Source organism: Elephantulus edwardii, unplaced genomic scaffold (assembly GCF_000299155.1).
Source record: "Elephantulus edwardii isolate Elephantulus edwardi_28Jun2011 unplaced genomic scaffold, EleEdw1.0 scaffold00008, whole genome shotgun sequence".
Lineage (NCBI taxonomy): Eukaryota > Metazoa > Chordata > Mammalia > Macroscelidea > Macroscelididae > Elephantulus > Elephantulus edwardii.
In genome coordinates this window covers 6,447,093-6,453,359 of record NW_006399758.1, presented here as the reverse complement: position 1 = coordinate 6,453,359, position 6,267 = coordinate 6,447,093, and the positions used below count along the sequence as shown (strand labels likewise).

Here is a 6,267-nt window from a genome sequence, read left to right as displayed (position 1 = left end):
AAGCTGCACTGCACTGCATAAGGAAGGCAGTTCAAGTCCACCAGCTGCTCCACAGAAGGATGGACATTCTCCTCCCGTGAGATTAATTGCCACTGAAAACCTGCTGGAAGGTCAACTATGGTTCATTCCCAACTCAATAGTACACAACAACAACAACAACAACAAACTCATATAGTTACAGATTGAAATCACATCTTCATTTACAGGTTGGAAAGCTTGGGGGGAACAGTTCTCTGAACCACACAAGTTAGAGCTCATTGCCCACAACCAGTTTGATTTAGCTAGCAAAGACATACAAAGTTCTGGTTACAAGGCTAAATGACAAATGTGAAAAGAAGACATGGTCTTGATGTTGGCTATATCTAGTCAAAATAAAAATGATTTCCTTATTTCTCCATAAGCAAAATAGGGCAATTACAAGAAAAACTAATAATTTGTGGACAGAAATAGATTCAGGCCACGGTGAGTTTCTTTTACTCCCCTGTAGATGTTATTCTTGCAGTGCTGTGTTTTTACCTCTTTTATAATACCTGCTGTTCTTCTTTGTACCCTAGGGAACAATTCATCAACCTCTGCTCTATTTATTACTCCTCTTGAGAGTTTATTTATCTTGAGTATATCTCCGTGGTCCTGTTCCTTCTCCTACACCCGTTTCTTCTCCACATGGATTTTGTACTCTGCACACTGAATATATAAAATGGTCCAAAATACCAGTTTGTACAAATGATTTAAAATACCCCATTTCTCACCAAGAAAAGTGAGCACTCTAGATTAGCGCTCTTTCCCTCCCTCTTGTTGTTGTTGTTGTTATGTGCCATTGAGTTGACTATGGCTCAAAGTGACCTTATGCACAATAGCTCTGAACCCTGCTTTATTGTGAGCCAATCTCACTGTCTTTGAAACACCTCCCCCAAAACCCCTAGTTACTTTGTCAATGCATCTCATCTGGGATCTTCCTCTCCTTTGCTGTCCCTCCACTCTTTCAAGCATGATGTCCTTCTCCAAAGACTAGTGCCTCCTGGCTACATGCCCAAAGTATGTGAGATGGATTCTTAAAATCCTTGCATCCGACGGGAGTGATTCAAGATCGCAGCCGCCACCATGAGCCTCCTCAACAAGCCCAAGAGTGAGATGACCCAGGAGGAGCTGCAGAAGCGAGAGGAGAAGTCTAACACGGCCGGCTCTCGGTCCTCACGCAGTCGGTCAAGAACAACATGCAAGTGCTCATCAACTGTCCCAACAGCAAGAAGCTCCTGGGCGGCGTGAAGGCCTTCAACAGGCACTGCAACATGGTCCTGGAGAACGTGAAGGAGATGTGGAAGGAGGTTCCCAAGAGTGGCAAGGGCAAGAAGTCCAAGCCCGTCAACAAGGACCTCTATATCTCTCGGATATTCCTGCGTGGGGACTCGGTCATTGTGGTCCTAAGGAACCCCCTCATTGCCGGCAAGTAGAGCCAACCCGGCCTCTATAGCCCTGCCCCACAGCTGCCTCCTACCACCCCTGGAAGACCTGTCCCATACTGGGAATGATAAAGTCCCTGTGTGGTTTTTTTCCTACTAAAAAATAATCCTTATATCCAAGGAGCAGCTTTCTTTTACCATCTCTAAAACAAACCTGTTCTCTTGGCAGTCCACAGTACATTCAATATTCCTCTCTAGCACAGCAACTCAAAAGCATCAATTCTTCTTCTGTCATCCTTGGTCGTTGTCCAGCCCTCTAAAGCATAGCAAATAAATGCAAAGATGGTGGCCTGGGTCAGGTGCACCTTAGTCTCTTAGTTGACAGCTTTGCTCTTCACACTCTAATGCAATTTGTCTTTTGATTTCCTGACTGCTGGTGCCAAGAGTGTTGATTGTAGAACCAAGCAAGCTGAAATTCTTAGCAATCTCAATCTTTTCTTCATCTATTATGATGCTGCCTATCGGCCCATGCCAATGTGGTATCTTCTAAAATCAGTCTATATCACTTCTCCTTTATTTGATGTGTCCGTACTCTATTATTATGATCTCTGTTGATTTGTCTCTCTTATTGCATTCATTTTATTAGGCCTCTTTAACACTTTTCCTCTGTAGATATTCAAATTTTCCTCAGGCACAGACCTAAGTTAAAAATATCACAAACAAGAAGTTGCTATTGAGTTCATCCTGTGTATGATATAGTAGAATGGGGCTCTGCAGAGTTTCATTGGCTGTGATTCAAACCACCAACCTTTAAATTAGTAGCCAAGTTCTTGTCTGTGTCACCCAAGAACATGTCTTAAAAAGAAAGTGTTCCTTTCCCTAATGAGCTAAACTAGAGACATCCTGCTGCACCTTCATTCTGACTCAGAGAGACTGTGCCCCTAAAGAACAAGCAGCCCCACCCCATAGCACTTCTAGGGTGTGGATTTTTAGGAAACGGCTGCAATGGCTATAACTTTCTTCTGCAGAGTGGCTGGTATGTTTGAAACACCTCCTATTGGTTAACAGCCACATGCTTTAACCACTAAACCACCAAATCTCCCAGTGAGCTGAAGAAAATGGAAATTTGGCAAGTTCTTGTTATAGAGTGATGGTAAGAGTCACCAGAAGAATGCTGGCATTTTTATATGTCTGAACAAACTCTTTTTCTTCCACATTATAGTGTTCGTGGTGTAACAAACTCTTGAAAATGGACTTTCTAGCCGTAATTTTTGTAACTTCCACCAAATGACCGAGCTGTTTAAGGTAAGTGCTGTTGAGTCGAGTACAACTCATTGTGTCCCTTCAAACAACAAATTGGAACCCTGTCCTGTGCGAACCTCAGAATTTGACACACCTGAGCCCATTGCTGCAGTCATTGTGTCAATTCACCTGGTTGGGAGTCTTCCTTTTCTTCCCCTTCCCTTTACCTTTCTAAACATGATATAGTTTCTTCTAGCAACATGCCCGAAGTATACAAGATGAAGCATCACTTTTCTTGCCTGCAAAGAGCACTCTGCCTTTACCTTGTTGATAACGTAAATTTTTGTTCTTTTGCCAGTTCATGGAATAGTCAATGCTCTCCTCCAGCACCACGACTCAGACACCAATTTTTATTCTGTCATCCTAATTCATTGTCTAACTGTCCTAACTCAGATCATGGTCTTTTTAATCACTTGCTATGCATCTGTGATCTGGACAATGTAGATGTCATCAAGTCTCGTATAACTCACAGAGATTCTATGAACAGTGTATCAGAAGCCTTTTCTATCCTGTGCCATCTTCATCATCTCCAACATACTTGTGCTGCAGGCTCTATACCAGTCCATCTCACTTAGCATCTTTCTCTTTTTCACTGATATCTTTGCAAGTATCATATCCCTTTCAAAGAATGGTCTCTCCTACATATCCAAAATATGTGAGATGAGGCTTTATGATCCTTGAGTCCAAGGAGAATTTTGGTTGCACTTTTACCAGCTCATACCTGTTTATTCTTTTGTCACTCCATGAGATATTCAGTACTCCTCTCCAACAGCACAACTCAAAGGCATCAATTTTTCTTTTATCCTTATCCATAGCCCAACTCTCGAATGATTGAAAAGACCATGGCTTGAATGAGATTGTTGTTAGTGGTGTTTTTGTTGTTATATACATTTGAGTCAGAACTGACCCACCACTGATCCTCCAGCAGGATTTCAGAGATGATAAGTTTTTGCAGAGGAGATTGTTCATCTTTCTCCTAGCTGGTGGATTCAAGCTGTGTACTTTTGTATTAATAGTGCAAGACTTTATCACTATGTCATCAGAAGAGTTATGCAAATAAGTACTCTTCTTTAAACTTACCTACAGGATTGGATGGCTTGTTGATGCGAAAAGGTGCATGGAATCCTTCAGATTAGGTGCTGTTGAGTCCAGTATGACTCACTGGCCCTATGAACAATAGATCTGAACCCTGTTCTATCTTATGCCATCCTCATCATCTGTGACATACTTGAGCCTGTTGCTGCAATCACTGTGTCAGTTCCTTTTATTGTGTATCTCCCTCTCTTTGCTGACTCTCCACCTTTCTGGGCAGGGTGTCCCTGTCAAAGCAAAAGCTCTCAGAGATTTCTGCAGGCCTCACTCATCGGTAGACCCTCAGCAGGAAGGGCTGAGTGTGAGCCTTATCCTGGGCTGCACACACAGCAGTGTACCTACAGCGGCTTGTGTGAGCTTTGGAGAGTCAGCCTGAACATTTCTTCTTTCTCCTCCATCAGTGAATTCAAGTTGGTAGCTCAAAATGGATCACAGAAAGGGTATCACACCACAAACTATTCTTCAAAGAAAGCTTTGTTTGTTTGTTTTTGAAACTGGTTGTTTATATTTACCAGCCTGTAACATTTGTTTTATAGGCATTTTCCCCAAGCTTTGTGTACTACTACTGCAGACTCACCAGCTATTATGGATTAGTCTCTGGGGAGAAGCAAGGCAATCAACCTTTGCCCCAGGTCCCACAAATGACTTGGTTATTAATCAAGTGGTCATTTGGCCAAGCCCCTTTGTTCAGGCTCGTGCTTATCCATATGAAAGTGTTAGCTCTAGACAGAAACTCAGATAAGGGAGCTAAGGCCTAGAATGATTAATGACTCACGGGTCACAACTCTAGTCAGAAGCAAAGCTGGGATAAGAATCCATATATCTGAGACCCAGGTAGATTTTGCTGCTATTATACAACTCTACACTCCTCCATCCCCCCAGTGACTTGAAAAATCTAAAATGTTTCATTTAAATGAACTTCAGACAACACTGCAGACTATGGCATAAGATATTATGTCAAACCACATTCATCTCATCTTTTTTCTTTTTCCTAACTTGCAGAATAAGACACCTTGAGAGAAATAGAAAACAAAAATATTATAAGAAAAGTAAATCTCTTACATTAGTAGACCACACAACTTGTAAACCAAATGATAAAATTCTTCTAGTAATTGTTAAGGATTTCTTCTAGATACACTGTCCAAAGAAGTCGCCTGTGAGGACTTCCAAGTGAGGAACAGGAAGACAGAGGGCAGTATAGGACCAAGGTGTCAGCTGCCCTTCAGAAAAACAAAACTGCAGAACTTGCAAGTGCGAAGAGATTGGTAAGAAAAGAGGAGAGGGAAGTGCAGTGGATTTTTACCTGCACCTTTCCCCCCCTATCCCTCAAGAGAGCAATATAGCATCTCTTCCTCATTGTTTCAGAAGAAAAGAGGTGCTTGGAGACAAAGCCAATGAAGGATAAATGAGTCCTCTGCTAGTTCAAAGTCAACATGAAGATTGGACAGAGGAAGCGTGTCAGGCTCAGAAGGCATTATTTTTAGAGTACAAACAAGAGAACTTGCCTGGCAGAAAGGTTTTCTGTAGGCCCTTCCAGCTCCAGTAATTGGATAGGTTTGGCAGCCTGAACGAGTTGCTGGTGGTTCCTGATTAATGCTCCACTTGCACACGGGTGTGATTTAGATTGCTGCTGAATAAACACAACACTGGGACAGAAGGTGATAACTACAGGCCTCAGCAGAAAGAAGAGAGCCTATAAATATGCCAGGGGGTCAATAGAAGTGATTTCATTCTGCCTGTCCAGGACTGCTGATGAGGTCTGACAGGGCAGCTCCACTTCATTAATGCATCACAATGGTGCAGGGAGCCTGCAGGGCCCATGGGCTGCTGGCACAGGAGAAGCATCAGCAATAGCAGCAGCAGCAGCAGCAGCAGCAGCAGCAGCAGCAGCAGCAGCAGCAACAGCTTGATGCCTGCCTGCAGCTGTCAGGAGCGCTGCCTTGGAAGCAAAGCAACAATGGCAGGAAGATATCACTGACCAAGACACTCTGCTTCCTCTCTCTGATTTTTCTTCCTTTCACCCTTCTCAGTCTCTGTCTTTCTACCCTCCATTTCCAGCTCTCTTTTTTGCCTCCAGAAGAGTCTTTCTCTGGTCAAGGCAGAACATTTGTAACAAAGGGAAGATAAAAGACCTAGTGGAGAGAGCCTTTAACCATAGGTTTGTTAGAATGTGAACACCCCTGTTAGGGTAGAAATGGGAAAATATTGCGAATGGATGCTAAGTGGTTCAGAGAAAAAGGAAAAGAAAAAAAAAGAAACTGTAATGAAACCACCTATAAAACAATGCAGAACCTAAAATAAAGCTCTTTTCCAGAAACAAGTTTGCTATGACTTCAGGAAATAAAATAAATAAATTCCCCAAGGAATCTCCTAAGTTTTCAGGGCTCAGCTCTCATTCAGGCTGATTCTCTATGATGCTTTTGTTCCTCAATATCCATTTGCCCCTTGAAATGATATCTCCTCTCCTAAGGCC

The 6,267-nt window shown here is 42.6% G+C and overlaps 1 pseudogene; it reads left to right on the top strand.

Moving 5' to 3' along the window:
• The first annotated feature begins 1,101 nt into the window (after window positions 1-1,101).
• On the top strand, window positions 1,102-1,451 carry LOC102860956 (annotated as a pseudogene).
• Window positions 1,452-6,267: the final 4,816 nt, after the last annotated feature.